Here is a 15,317-nt window from a genome sequence, read left to right on the forward strand (position 1 = left end):
AGATACCCAAATGAGCACTGAGTTTGGTTTGGTTTAAAGTGTTCTGATAGTGAAGAGAGGCGCAAAAGTCCAGTGTCTGCTGAGACAGTCTATGGGGATTTAAAGATGACTAAGACAGTCCCTTGCCCTTAAAGAATTTACAGCCCAGTGGGAAATAACAGGAATTGATTCCACAAGACAAAAATTATTTTAAAATCAATTAAGAAAATGTTCTTTCTTAAGTGAAGGTTTTGCAATTTTTCTTTTTCTGCCTGGTTTGGGTGATTTGGTGGCAGTGATCAGTAATTCTGCTTTCTGATAGTACACAAACATGGGCAACAGACTGTTACAAGGCTTGACAGATTCACCTCCCTTACTTAACTGCCAATCTCTCTCGACTAGGAAATGAGATGAGCATTCCCTTTTATCACTTCTGCAAGGAGGGAGGTGGTCAAGCTGGTGACAACTCCTAGTCCTACTGCTCCTCTATCCTGAAGCCATTAGGTATCTGGTAGAAGGGTTAGAGTGGGGATGCTCACTATGTTGGCTTTGGGAAATCTGGGTCAATCACCCTTTTAAGTTTTTGTGGGATTAAGCTACCTCTGCTTCTCCCTGTCCTACTTGGTGTTTTTCAACACAAATGAAGATGGCTTGTGAGACGATAACTGAACGCACACCATAGGGACTCCCTGACACAGTCTGTGTGAAGGATACCCAGAGAAATCTGCAATACTTTCTCTACCCTCTCAATGCCAACACATTTAGCTCCCCTCCAGGTGTTGGGTTCCATCTTCACTGAGAGTCACAGTTAAGTGACAGAAGTTCCAAGGAATTCTCTTTTAAAGAATAATTCTGGAAACCAAGACTTTCAGATAAAAATATGAAACATCTCATTGGTAGTTTGAGAAAACCTCTTTGCTCCAGAAATCTTCAATATAAATATTGATATGTTTTAAAGTATTTTTACCAGAGCATATATGACCACAAAAAGCAAATTCTAAGGCCAGGCATGTTGGTTCATGCCTGTAATCTCAGCATTTGGGAGGCTGTGGTGAGCTAAATGCCAGCCTGGGCTACATAGCACCTATCTCAAAAAAAAAAAAAAACAAAAGCCCCCTCCTGCTAGGTGTCGGTGGTTCATACCTGTAATCCTAGCTACTTGTGAGGCAGCAGAAGGACTGAGGTTTTAAGACAGCCTGGGCAACTAGTCTGAGAGACCCTATCTCAAAAAAAAAAAAAACTCAACACAGAAACAGGGCTGGTGGAGTGGCTCAAGTGTGAGGCCCAGAGTATAAACCCCAGTATGGCCAAAAAAATCAAAACACCAAACCCCTCTGCCTCCCCCCAAACAGCAAATTCTGTTTACTTGAGGCCCTGGGTTCGACATTCCACACCGACTAGCCCGGACATATCACAAAACCCCTCTCAAAAATAGCAAATTGTGTGAAGCTTAGAATTACATCTTGCACATAATGGACTCTCAAATTACTTGTGAAATAAAGGTATTCAGCATTAAAATTTTAGAATGTGAGATGATATAGAATTTTTATAGCATATAGATTATACATATAGCTTTTATTATTATGGTTCTATCTTGTATCTGTTTGCTGTCCGCGTTCCCCACCCAGGAAGTTAGCAGCAGGAGGACAGACTTGCTGCTTTTATTCCTGATGTCGAACACAGGAAATGGCATGTGTTAGGCACTCAAATACATTCAGAATAATTATATGAACATTTAATATTTTTTTTCCTTTTTGTGGTACTGGGATTTGAACTCAAGGCCTTGAACTTGCTAGACAGGCGCTCTACCACTTGAGCCATTCCACCAGCCCTGAATATTTGACTCTTAAAGATACCTTACTCAGTGAAAACTACACTAAACTGGGACCTGAAAGTCTAGTACTTTGTCCAGGTGATCCAAGCTCACAGTCTGCTTACCTGGAGGGGTAAAAATACTAGTTCCTTCACCAGGGCCAGGTCTCTGGGACACCCTAAGTGAGATACCTGGCACAGCATCCTGCACTTGGTCAATACTCACATTTCAACTACTCCTACTATTAGCAATCACAAAGTAGTAGCAGATAAAGTAGTTTTTTTTGGGGAGTACTGAAATTTGATTTTAGAATTTAGGGCTTCATGCTTGCTAGGCAGGCACTCTAGACCTGAGCCACTCTGCCCCCTTTTTTTGGTGTGTGTTGGATATTTGAAATAGGGTCATGCTTTTTTTTTTTTGTGGCCTGGGGTGGCCTTAAACTGTGATCTTCCTGACCTCTACCTCACAAGTCATTAGGATTATAGGTAAGGCTACTAGTGTTCTGCAATTTTTTTTTAAAGGATCTAAATTGACAGATTGAGCAACCAGCTTAATAAACCTTGGTTTTATTACTTAAGATATTTACAGGTAGTAGTAAAACATGTAACTATTTACGAATTATTGCTGAATGTGGTGGTGCACATCTGTAATCTCATCACTCTGGAGGCTGAGGCAGTAAGATTCAGAGTTCCAGGCCACTTCTCCATACTTTGCACTATTTGTATATTTATACTAAAATAAATCCTTGCTTAAACTTAAAAACAGAAGTCTTCACTGGATAGAACCCAGGGATTCTTGTTTGTGAAGTGAAAAAAATTTTCCCTAGCACCATTTGGAATTACCTGTCACACCACAGGCATTTTCCTGGAGGCTATAAACTAATGAAGAACTTTTATTGAATTGAGGCAATAAAGGGGCTACTAAGGAAAGTGGCAAAAGCTTAGTGGAATAAGCCCTGGAGCAGGAAGGGAACAGAACTGAGTGCAGGGTATACTGCTTGGGCTAAAGAGAAGCATGCTTTCTTTCAACTTGCCAATTAATCAATGATACATAAATGTTTTTACTTCTGAAAACTGCCAGGTATACTACTAGTATAGAGCTAAACTGTTAAGGTGCAAAATAAAAATCTTTACACCCACAAAATATTCTCTAGCAATACTTGAGACAAACTCCAGTAAAATAAGAGATAACTCACACTCAAGGAAAGCTAGTTATTCTTCATGCTTTGGGATCTGAAACCAAATATAACAACTAAAAATATACCATCACTTGAAAATTCTTTACCACATTTTAATGGACACCCAGAGATGTAAGTAAGAATAGGACTTCAAGGATTGGTTTTACCAAATGTGAGGCCTGAGTTCAAACCTCAGTACAAGAAAAAAAAAAAAGGACTTCAAAACAGAAGATTCTCTGCATGAAATTTATATATTCAGCAGATGGGAGAAATGAGCACAAATGGAATATGTGAAGGACAAAACAGTATGTCATATTTCAAAGCTCTGGAAGAAAGGCAAAAGCTAGCATTTCTGAATGGCTACTATATTTTAAGAATTCCTACTCTGAAGGCAAAGTTTTTCAATAAAGCTCCAAATACATATAGCTGTAAGAAAACCCTAAAACTTTACAAATCAAAAGGAAGAAGTCCAGGTGCCATGGCTCAAACCTTGTCCTAGCCCCAGGTGGCATCAAGAGGACTGTGGTTTAAGGCCAGCTAGGGCAAAAGTTAGTGAGACCCCACTGCAACCAATGGCTGGGTGCAGTGGTACAACCTTGTCATCCCAGCTACAAGGGGAAGCACAAACAGGAAGGTCATGATTTAGGCCAGTCTGGGCATAAAGTGAAACCTCTATTTCCAAAATAACCAAAGCAAAAAGTGCTGGCTACTGGCTCAAGCACTGGAATGTCTGCCTAGCAAGTGGGAGGACCTGAGTTCAAATCCCAGTAATGCAAAAAAAAAAAAAAAAAAAAGGTAAAGATTTAAACCGAGTCTTTTGTCTTTCTTCTTTTTCTACGGGGCAGACATACAGATGTGTGGCAGAGAAGGCTAAAGGTGAGCAGTACCAATAGGTACTGGTGACTGAACTCAGGGCCTTGTGTTTGCTAGGCCAGCAGAGACTGAATGGGGGCACAGAGACAGAAAGGAGGAACATTTTAATTCCAGAAATGGAGAATGGTAAATTATGATTTTTTTTATTTTAAAGTCTTAGAGCATTGTCTGTTAGCCTTAATTGATACTGGCATTACTAGTGTTTGGGAAGAGTTTATCTGGGTTTTAGGGGGACAGTGCTAATAGGTATAATAGATTATTGCTGCAAGAAGAATGAACTTGCAGCAATAATCTATTATTATACCTACTACAGAACAGATGTCATTAGAAATGGAGTCTAAAATTAAGGGCCACATTCTGACCCGTTAACAAAATAATCTGTGTTCCAGTTCCATAGGGAACTAGAGATACCACCGGACCAATTGTCAACTGGGGGAGGGGGGAAAGGGGGGAAGGTGGAGTAAGGGCAAGGGACAGAATGAAGAACTTACCTACTACAATGGGAACTTTGAAATCTGACCTTGTATTCTTAAGAGAAACTGACTACAGTTATTTTGAGCTCACTGATATCCAGATATTTCAAAAGAACAAAATTCAGCTGATATCTGCAAACTGTACACAGCACAAAGTACTGCTCTGCCACAGATGTTTCTTAGTATGCTCAAGAGCCTAATGGTTGTGGCATACCAAGTTTTTCTATGAGGAATACAAACTAAAAGCAAAAACTAGCTAGTTACCATAGTGATGGAGAAAACAAACCAGCTCATTACTTTAAAAAAGTTTCAGTGAAAGCCACAACTGACTACTTACAATTTTTTTCCTAGCTGACTCAAAACCAAACACACATGCATGTAAACACAAACTCCCTAGTTACCACTGTTTTGTGATAAGAGGTAAACATTTATGAAAATTAAAATGCTTTAAAAAATTACCCGAAGGGGGATCTCTTACTAAGATAGGATTTATTCACTAGAAATCCAATTTCCAACTGTTTCCTAAATTATTCTTTTTAATAAAGAGTTCTAGGCTATTGATGTAGCTCAGTTTAGTGTTTGCCTAACATGGGCAAGACCCTGGGATTTGACCTCCTGACTGAAAAATAAAGTTCTACCATGCTGGAAGCCAGTGGCTCATGCCTATAACTCTAGCTACCCAGGAGGCAGAGATCAGGAAGATCGGAGGTTCAAATCCAGCCCCAGGAAAATAGCTATTTGACAGACCCTCTCTTGAAAATATCTAACACAAAACAGGGCTGTAGGAATGGCTTGAAGTGGTAGAGCTCCTGTCTAGCAAGTGTAAGGCCCTGGAGTTCAACTCCCTCCCCACCCCCAACAAAAAAAAAAGCAAAAAAGCCTCACAATTTTTGCTAGGCAGGCACTCTACCACTTGAGCCATGCCACCAGACCTTTTTGCTTATTTTTCCAAATAGGCCAGCTGGGGTTCTTTTATTGGTTGAGGTAGGGTTCCACTGTTTATTGTTTGTTTCTTAGGCTTTTTTTGGTGGTACTAGGTTTGAACTCAGAACTTCATACTTGGTAAGCAGGTGCTCTATCACTTGAGTCACTTCACTAGCTCTTCGTGTTTCTTTTTTTTCTTCCAGTACTGGGGCCTATACCTGGAGCCACTCCACCAGCCTTTTTTTGTGATTTTTTTTTTCAAGATAGGATCTTTTGAACTATTTCCCCCAGCTGGCTTCAAACTGTGATTATTCTGCTCTGTCTCCTGATAGCTAGGATTATAGGTATGAGCCACCAGCTCTTGGGTTCTAAATATTTTTTAGGATCATGAGGCCCCACTTTCAAGATCTGTATTCAGGGTCTCCCTGTTTGCCAGAGCTGGTCTCAAACTGTACTCTACCACTTCAGCCACCTAACCCCAATCCAAATTTCAATTTGCTTGGCAGTACCAATTTACTATTAAATTCTCCTCCACTACCACTGTGAGCAAAGTCTTCTCCTTAACAGTGATCATTCTGATTTAAATGTATTGTCCCGGGGTTGGGATGTGGCACAGGGTAGAGCACTTGCATTAATGAGGCTTCATCTCCTGTAAGGATATCTTTCCAAGTCATTTTCCACGTATTTATACACGCATACATTTATAAAATAGTTGTATCTTGTGCTTAAATGTTTCATCTACTGCTCAACGGATGGAAGGTCTTAGTGTTTTTATTTATTTTTTTAAACATATCTTATTCTGACAATGACTAATAGTAAACTCAGTCATTTTCAGCCCTACAGGCACGAGGATCAAGTTCAAGGCCGCCCTGGGCTTACACAGTCAGACTGTCTCAAAAACAAAATACCCCAAGGAAATTGCAAATAAAGTTGGAGAACATTTAGGAAAGGGTAACAGTAACTTGTTATAAAAAGCTTCAGAGGACTAAGGTTTGAAACTTCATATATCCAGTTTCATTTAAATTATTTACAATTCCAGATGATATGTGAGATGGGTCTTCAGAGAAGAGGATTATTGGAAGTAGGGAGTCAAGGCGTGTATGGGCATCACAGGCAGGGAGACTGCACTATGCAAAGGCATAGGTGAGAAAAATATATGCATTTATTTCTTTGTGTATATGTTGGGGACAGGGTCTTGCTACTATGTAGCTCAGGCTGGCCTTGAATTTGAAATCTTCCTGACTCAGCCTCTTCAGGACTGAGTACAGGTGTGAGCCACCACACTCAGTTATATGCACATAGTTTTAAAGATTGTTTTACATCAGATCTCCTTTATCTTTAAAGTACTACCTCCCCACCCCGCTTTTTTCAATGCTGGGGATTGAGCTCCACATGCTAGGTAAGCACTCCACTGCTGGTATTATAGAGGTGCCCAACCTGCATTGTCTTTTCTTGCCTTTTTTTTTTTTTTTGGGTGGGATTGGGGCTTCAACTTGGGGCTTCTCACTTGCAAAGCAAGTACTCTACAGCTTGAGCCACACTTCCAGTCATGTCTTTTTAATACAGTGGTTCTCCTCCGTCTGCCTGGTCTAAAAAAGCCAGTGGATGACTGGAAGTGTACTCCTATATATACATATCTATGATAAATTTCTATTTTTTACTTAAAGGAAACACTTCATGACTACTCTTTGGTATATCTGAATGCCAGCATTACTTCTCTTGTGCTTTGGGGCCATTATTAAATAAAATAGGGGCTATTTGAACACAAACACTGTGATTACCAAGATGACTGCTAAGTGAGTAATGGGGCAGGTAGCATATATACTGCATGGCTACACCAAAGAGATTTCTATTTGGGGACAGAACAGCATGTTATTTCATTCTACAGCTCAGAATGGTGTGCAAATCAAAACCACTGTTTATTTCTGGAATTTTCCACTTAATATTTTCAGAGGGTGAATGGTTGATTGTGGGTAGCTGAGACCAAGATAAGGGGAGACTACTGGAACCCTTTTCTTTTCCTGGTACCATCACTTTTTCTATCAGCCTCTCAGACTGGAAATTTTCTAGCTATCTTTTACTCTTCCCTCCTTCATCCCATAAATACTCATTAGGAATACCATCTTTTCCCCAAAATGTTTTATGTCTTTTCCTTGATATTCTGTTACTACCTATCACCTTTTCTCTCAGTTCTACTGCTGCTTATTGGTTTATGGTTTTTCTGTGCTCTCATGGGTTTATCATTATCCATCCAACAAAGTTAAAAGGAAACTTTCTATCCACACACTTCGGATATCGAGTGTGTGGGTTTTCTAATTTGCTACAGACAACTGGGAATTCTACAATTTAATTCATTTTATTTTTGGGGGGAGGGCAGTACTGGCATTTAAAAGCAGTACCTGTGCTTGCTAGGCTAATGCTCTACCACTTGAGCCACATCCCCAGCAATTTAATTCAATTCTGAGACTACCCAGAGTTAGTGCAGTTCACAGTTTAAGGGCTCAGTCTTCAGACAACAGTCCCAAGTATTGAATACCCACACTACTGTTTAAGTTGGATACAAGTTGTGGAGTTTGAGGGGAAACATCTCAGGTTCAATAATGTTATACCATGCCACAGAGAATTCAGGGAAAACCCTTTCATATGTAAGGGTCTCCGTCTAAGGAACTTCCATCTCCAAGGAAGTGAATCTTGTGCAGCTTGGCACATGGATACATTTACCAACTGGAAGCTCTCTGAACCTCCCATCATTGTTTAGTGTTTTTGGGGGAGGTCCTATTATGTAGGCATGATAGATAATTTCATTGGCGATTGGTGATTAGCTCCAATCTTCTGGCTTCTTCCACTCCTTTAAGTTTGATAGGTGAGGATGAAAGTTTCAAAGTTCTAATCATGCATGGTCTTTCTGGTGACTAATTCCTATCTGAAGCTCTACAGTCAGGACTCCACCAACAGTGGCTTTATTAACAAAGACCCGCTCAGGAGACATTCAGGAGCTCTGTGAAAACTTTTAGTACGATCTGTGTCAGGAATTGGCACAGAGACCAAATATGTTATGTCACATCCTTACTCCTCACTATTTATAAACTCACAGTTCTATCTTCTGTCTTGCCTGAAGACACCCCATTCTCTTTGTCTGAAATGATAATTTCTTTATCTAGTCTTCTCTACTCTAGGTCCTACCTAGGTCAAGGCTGTCTCCCTGTGGTTACTTTAGCTCCTATTACAGTCACCCATGGTTTTCAACTGTGCCACTTATTGACTGGTTCTAGGAAAGGAAAATGTGGAAATAGAATATGTTAAAAACAATCATTCGCTGGTAAATGGATGGAATTGGAGAACATCATTCTGAGTGAGGTTAGCCTGGCTCAAAAAACCAAAAATCGTATGTTCTCCCTCATATGTGGACATTAGATCTAGGGCAAACACAACAAGGGGATTGGACTATGAGCACATGATAAAAGCGAGAGCACACAAGGGAGGGGTGAGGATAGGTAAGACACCTAAAAAACTAGCTAGCATTTGTTGCCCTTAATGCAGAGAAACTAAAGCAGATACCTTAAAGCAACTGAGGCCAATAGGAAAAGGGGACCAGGTACTAGAGAAAAGGTTAGATCAAAAAGAATTAACCTAGAAGGTAACACCCACGCACAGGAAATCAATGTGAGTCAATGCCCTGTATAGCTATCTTTATCTCAACCAGCAAAACCCCTTGTTCCTTCCTATTATTGCTTATACTCTCTCTACAACAAAATTAGAGATAAGGGCAAAATAGTTTCTTCTGGGTATTGAGGGGGGGAGCGGGAGGGGGTGGAGTGGGTGGTAAGGGAGGGGGTGGGGGCAGGGGGGAGAAATAAACCAAGCCTTGTATGCACATATGAATAATAAAAGAAAAATGAAAAAAAAAATAAATTAAAAAAAAAAAAAAAGAGAATGACATAGTGCAGAAGAAATTTGATTTTGTTTTTGCTTTGGGGAAATCAATGAGACAATATTCTAGAAAAAAAAAAAAGATTTGGTTTACCCTTTTATTTTTGACCTGCTTCAGCCTCCCTAGTGCTGGGATTATAGATGTTCTCAACACCAGACCTGGTGGGAAGAGGGAAGGGTGAAAGGAGATGGTAAAGGGGGAGAGTAAAAAATATGAATATAGGATGAAAATAGGATAATGAACCTTCAACATTGTTTTTGAAAAGAATTGGAGTGGGGATAAGAAAGAGTAATACAGGGGTGAATCTGATCAAAGTATATTATATGCACTTACGGAAATACCACAATGAAATCCCTTTGTACAATATATGCTAAAAATACAGGACATAACTTGATGAGATTTATATACAAAGTTGTTAGAGCAATGCATTCTTTTCTATGAAGACGGTAGGTCTTCTAATAGCTTCTAATAAATTTCAAAAGGATGAAATGCATTAGGAATCACTATATCATGGCATGATATGGTTCTTAATCAGTGCTTTTCCCAAGATACTGTTTGAAACTTTTTACATGAGTGAATCAAAAACAATAATAACTAAGGAGGGAGGTGCTAGATATGCAGGGACTGTCACCTGAACACCAATTTCATTCTGTACTAGCTGCGTCATCTTTCCAAAGGACAAGTCACTCTAGCCATGGCTGCATTTGGAAATTGGGGACAACAGTTTATTTCATAAAGCATAAAAGCAATGATGCACAAAAAGTTCTTTACGAAATGTCCATTACATACTAAAAGCTTTATATGTTAACTATTACTGTTATCCTTTGCTTTTTCAGTTGGCCTCTGTTAAGGACAGGCATATATGGCTGTGGGAGCTCCCAAATACATGTGCTTTTTTTTTTTTTTTTGTGATGGTACTGGGGTTTGAACCCAGGGCCTTATGCTTGCTAGGCAAGCGTTATACCACTTGAGCCACTTCACCAGCTCCTTTTTGTGTTGGGTATTTTTGAGATAGGATCTCAAGAAGTATTTGCCTGGGGCTGTCTTCAAACTGTGATCCTACTGATCGCTGTCTCCTGAGTAGCTAGGATTACAAGCAGGAGCCACCAGTCTTTTAGTAAAAGTAATTAAAAAAGGTTTTGAGCTGCTCTCTCCCAAGTCTTATTGAAGTCTTATTGTTCTTCATAAAACCTTTCCCGCCTTGGACTAGTGATGGGGTTGAAGTGGTTAAGAGTGCCTGTAGGGTTGAGGACCTGAGTTTAAATCCCAGAACTGCCTCCCCCCCCAAAATAAACAAACAATAACAAAAAACCCCACCCTTTTCTTGCCTTTATCAGTAGTACTTCACTTATGAACACTTCTGTTTGGTTAGTGAGTTAACTTGCATTAACTTCTGCTTCTAGAAGGGAAGATGTTGATTCCTGTGGCTAACTAGAACAGTTTTAGGCAACAGCTTTTGATTTATCTTGGTGGGACAAGCTGGGGATAGAGCTGCTTCATTTTTCATTTTCTAACTTTCATCACCACTTGAGTATTTGAATTACACATGTAATTTAAAAGGGATTGGTTGGGTACAGGAATTATGGGCCATTTTATGAATATGTACATTATTAAAGCAATATTTTTTCTTTACCACTTGTGATGTAAAAATTATTATGCTAAATAAATGAGGTGGGGGCAGAAGTGACATTAGTGGCTAGGATTTTTTAACATCCTTAAGTTCGTATTTTAATTTTTATTGGTCCCAGGCAGAACTCTCAACATCTGTAGTATTAGTGGATATAAAAACTGATGCTCCTAAGCCATCTAAAATATTAGCAGCAGTGGTAAATCCAATTTCTTGCTGCCATAAGCCAGAGAGCTCAATTTTTTATTTCTTATACTTAAAAGTTAAACACTACCAGTTTTATTGGAGTTGAATACACGATGGTGCTTAGCTTCCAATTTGTGATGCCCCCAATTCTTACAAAGTGGACTTTGTATGAGTGACCAGTTTGTCTTCTTGCATGTAGGGTTTTTACTTCCAGAGCAAACCTGCTAAATAGATTCATACATACAAGTGATGGGAAGAATGAGTGATAACCCAAAGCATACATATCCACCAGTATCACAACTCTTCATTCTCTAGTATTGTAAAAGGTGCTCAAACTGCTTTTGCTGAAAAGCACTGACTCCTCACTTGGGCCCCAACACTTGGCACCCCTGCCTCCATTTTGTATCTGCCTTTGCTCTAAGCCATTCTCTGTACAGTCTCTTTGTGATCACCTTGGATTCCAGCAAAGCCAGAACTGATGGTGTCTTTAGAGCCACCTGGAGCTGCCATCCTCCAAGTGAGAACAACTCACATCTCAAGCCAGAGTAATCCTCTCAAACAGGAACCAAAACTGGACCTGCCTATTGAGACTGCTTGGCTAGTTATGACTATACCTGTGACTGAACTGTTTAACTATGCATACCTTTGTCCCTGCTCGTAGTTCTTGTCTTTTTAAACCTATAGCTCATATCTGTATTCTGAAGATGGCTGAGGATGAGATGAGTGCTTACTCTGCTTCTTCTCACGGTATGTCCTGAGCCTTGTAATAAACCTTGTTTCTCTGCCTTCACTATGCTTCTTTAGTTGTTCGGGGGCAGGTGGCTGGACCTGGCATATGCAATCTCAGGAGCTTTGACCTTGGGTCCAAAACTCCAGTTTCAGTCTAATTGGGAGGAGGTGACATGTGGCTTCTTTGAAATAAGTATTTCCAAATTTAACTAGAAGGTATTTAAAAAATGACAACAACCTCAGGGCTAAGGACTGAAAGACATACAAAGTAATTGTCTTCTAACTTTCAGGTAGGTTAAATTCTCTATTTTAATCTTGTGGCAGCAAGATACAGACATAGCCATACTTTTGAAGTATTAGAAAGTATGAGTTAATTCAAAGTTTTGGTGGTTGCCAATTCAGTAGATCAAAAATGTCAGAACATTTTTTTCCCCCAATAAACACAGGATGATTCATTGTGAACAGTATTAATGCTTTCTGCAGTCTTTCCCAAAGCACTACCATGCAGTGAGGGGAACTATAACCCTGAATGGACTCTAATCCTCCTTGGAATCCAAAGACAAGGCCATCTACCTCCTACTGCTGCTTTTTGCATTCTGGCTCTTAAAAAACAAGCCACTGGTTGAGATAGAGCATCTCTTTATTTACAATTGAATAAAAGATTGGGGGGGGGAATATGTCAATGTATCTGAGGATTTTAGTTTATAGCCCTTCAACTATATTTAAATGATGGTTGTTTTAGAAAGTTCTAAGACAGGAGAAAGAATCAGTGATGGGGGAATTTTGACTTAATAGTTTCAAAATCAAGAGACTGAGGAGCAGGCACGAAAAGAAAATTAACTCCTACACATCAATGAATTTCTATTACCAATATGTATCCTTCCTCCAAACTGATTTAAGTGATGAACTTCCTACTAAAAAGAGTAGGCTGGTGGTAGGCAGAGTTATGGCCAATGAAATAAGAGAAGAATTTATTCTGAAAATGTTACTAGGCATAAAGAATCCCTTTGGGGACAGTAGTCCTCTTCCACTGTCTGCACAGCTTTGGAAGGGACACACGTATGGAATAGTGGGGGAAGAAGGGGACATCAACCTAGTCAGTCAGCCAGATCAGCAAAATCAACCCTGCGACAGATGTCAGTCAGATTGTTTTCAATAGAAACAATTATTAGAGATTTCTAATAATGCTTTCAAATATACTGGAACCTTTGAACAAGCATTCTCGAATTGCTTACTCTCACAATTCTCATCTTTGTTGAAAATACTTTCAACTTAAATTTCCCTTCTGCAAATCTTTTTCTTCTCTTCTTTCCTTTTAATTTATACAGTGCTGGGGATCCAATCTATGACCTGGAGTATGCTAAGCAAAAGCTTGAACACAGCTGGGTGCTGGTGGCTCACTCCTGTAATCCTAGCTACTCAGGAGATAGAGATCAGGAGGATGATGGCTGGAAGCCAGCCAGAGCAGAGTTCCAGGAGACACTATCTCGAATAACCCTTCAGAAAAATAGGACTGGTGCAGTGGCTCAAGGTGAAGGCCATGAGTTCTAGCCCCAGTACTGCAAAAAAAAAAAAAAAAAAAGCTTGAACACTCTACTGCTGAGTTATATCCCTAGCCACTCTGTGAATCCTTTACAGAGGCAATTCTAATGGTCTTAGTTAAGTAAGGCATTCAGAAAAGAAAAGCACAAAAACAATACTATTAAGTATTTACTTGGAGTAAAATACTCACCAGCCACTCCCAGGTCTTTAAACTACCTCTTTCCCACTAACAAGGTAAGTAGACTGATGTTTTGCTTCAACCTTGAAGATTTTATTTTTGGAAACTCAGGTATAAGGGCATTGGAGGAAAGATCGAGGATTGGGAAAATGATGGAGAGGAGCAGATGAGGTTGGGAGAAAAGACAGTTTAGTTGGTGTGTGTGTGTGTGCGCTAAAATGTTTAAACATCTCAAGTCATCTACACATTCTGTATTTCTAATAACAGAGTCAGACCAAGAATACTTTCTTTTTCCTTTCTAAATTTAAGAAATGTGGTTTCTTATGTTGCTCAGGCTGGCCCCAAACTCTTGGGGTCACTCAGTACTCCTGTTTCACCTCCTGAGTAGCTGAGAATCCAGGTGTGTGAAATCACAGCAGTCATCTTTTTGACAACTTTTTTATACATCAAAAAAACTTTAAATGTTTACCCGAGAAAAGCCCCACTGAAAATAAGTCCCTTTTACAACGTACATTTTCTGTAATCACACAAGGATGATAAATACTTGATGAAAGTACCAAGGACCGCAGTCTTGTGAAAGCAAAGCACAGGAATCTATAGTACCTAAATTTTGCTAATCATCTATTTAGTATTCTATTTATTATCTTTTCTTAAGGGATTTCACAGCTATATAAATCTCCTCAATCCATAAAGTCAGTTCCACTCCATAAAATGTTAAGTAAGTATCACTTCATGGACATCAATTTTCTCTTATGCTGTAACTAGTTGCAAATCAGATTATGCTTCTGGGCAGGAGTCAATAGTGCTTCCTGTAAATGGGATAAACAGACTAGGGAACTGTATCTTGCACTTCAGTACAAGCAAGTGCTACAATAACAGTGCTCTAGATAAAGCTGATGCAATTTGTTGCCAGGTTCAGCATTTTGGCATTAAAACTGCTGTGGCAACGAGAGGAAGGGGGCTGAAAAACTATAGTAAACCTGGGCTGCTTTAGTGAATTTTTGAAGCTGTGACTTATAAAGACAGAACAGGATTTGGGCTAGAAAGAACAGAAACAGAGAACTTCAAAGAGACCAAATCAGATCCTGCAGAAAAACTAATATACTGCAGATCTTTCAAAGGACTGGAAAATGCTGTCAACAATAGTAAGATTAATTTGATGTCATTTGTAAAGAATAGCTGTAACCTAGTATTTGCTATTCACTGTCTCTTGCTCCAACATCCTTATTTGCCTTTCATGGCCGTCTGAACTTTTGTTCCTGGTTTGGAAATTAATGGAGGGAGAAGGAAAGCAATGCAGAATGACACTGTTAATTTTATACAATTTTGGATTTAGAAGAGAAATTAGAGGGTGAAGCGGTTCCAACAGCTTTTAGGAGGCTACAGAGCTAAAGGGCAATTTTTAAGCTCCAAAGGTACAAGTGGGTGGGGACAATGCAAATTTAGTAGCTCATTAATCCCTTAGAAGCAACCTTTGCTCCCTTGCTGTGAACACCAGACCAGCTTAAATTTTTTTTTTTTTAAGGATTTCTAACAATTACCCTTGTAAGTAACAGAAAGCACTGGACAGGGCTGAGGCAGACAAGGTGTCTAGTTCAACCTCCTTGACACTTACAGTCCACCTCCAGCAAGACTTCATTCTACTTTTTTTTTTAACAATAGAAAAAAGTGATCTTATCTTTTTTTAGGTTGTTCTTAAGCACTTTGTACTGTTCACTGTATGGGGGAGGGCGATGACAAGGCTTTTGCCTTAAGAAAGCAATCTGACTACAGAAGCCAAATCTACCAACATCCAAAAATTGAAACTACAGGATACCTCAGTGACTATCAAACAGTAACTGACTCAACTCTTCTTCACCTACTGTGTCTTTTCCAAGCTCAAATC

At 39.5% G+C, this 15,317-nt stretch overlaps 1 protein-coding gene across 1 annotated transcript in view; it reads right to left on the reverse strand.

Annotated features, from left to right (window-relative positions):
- Positions 1–15,317, reverse strand: part of Glud1 (glutamate dehydrogenase 1) — a 36,982-nt gene that overhangs the window by 20,387 nt on the left and 1,278 nt on the right. The gene's annotated exons all lie outside the window — the stretch shown is intronic.

Source organism: Castor canadensis, chromosome 7, assembly GCF_047511655.1.
Source record: "Castor canadensis chromosome 7, mCasCan1.hap1v2, whole genome shotgun sequence".
NCBI lineage: Eukaryota > Metazoa > Chordata > Mammalia > Rodentia > Castoridae > Castor > Castor canadensis.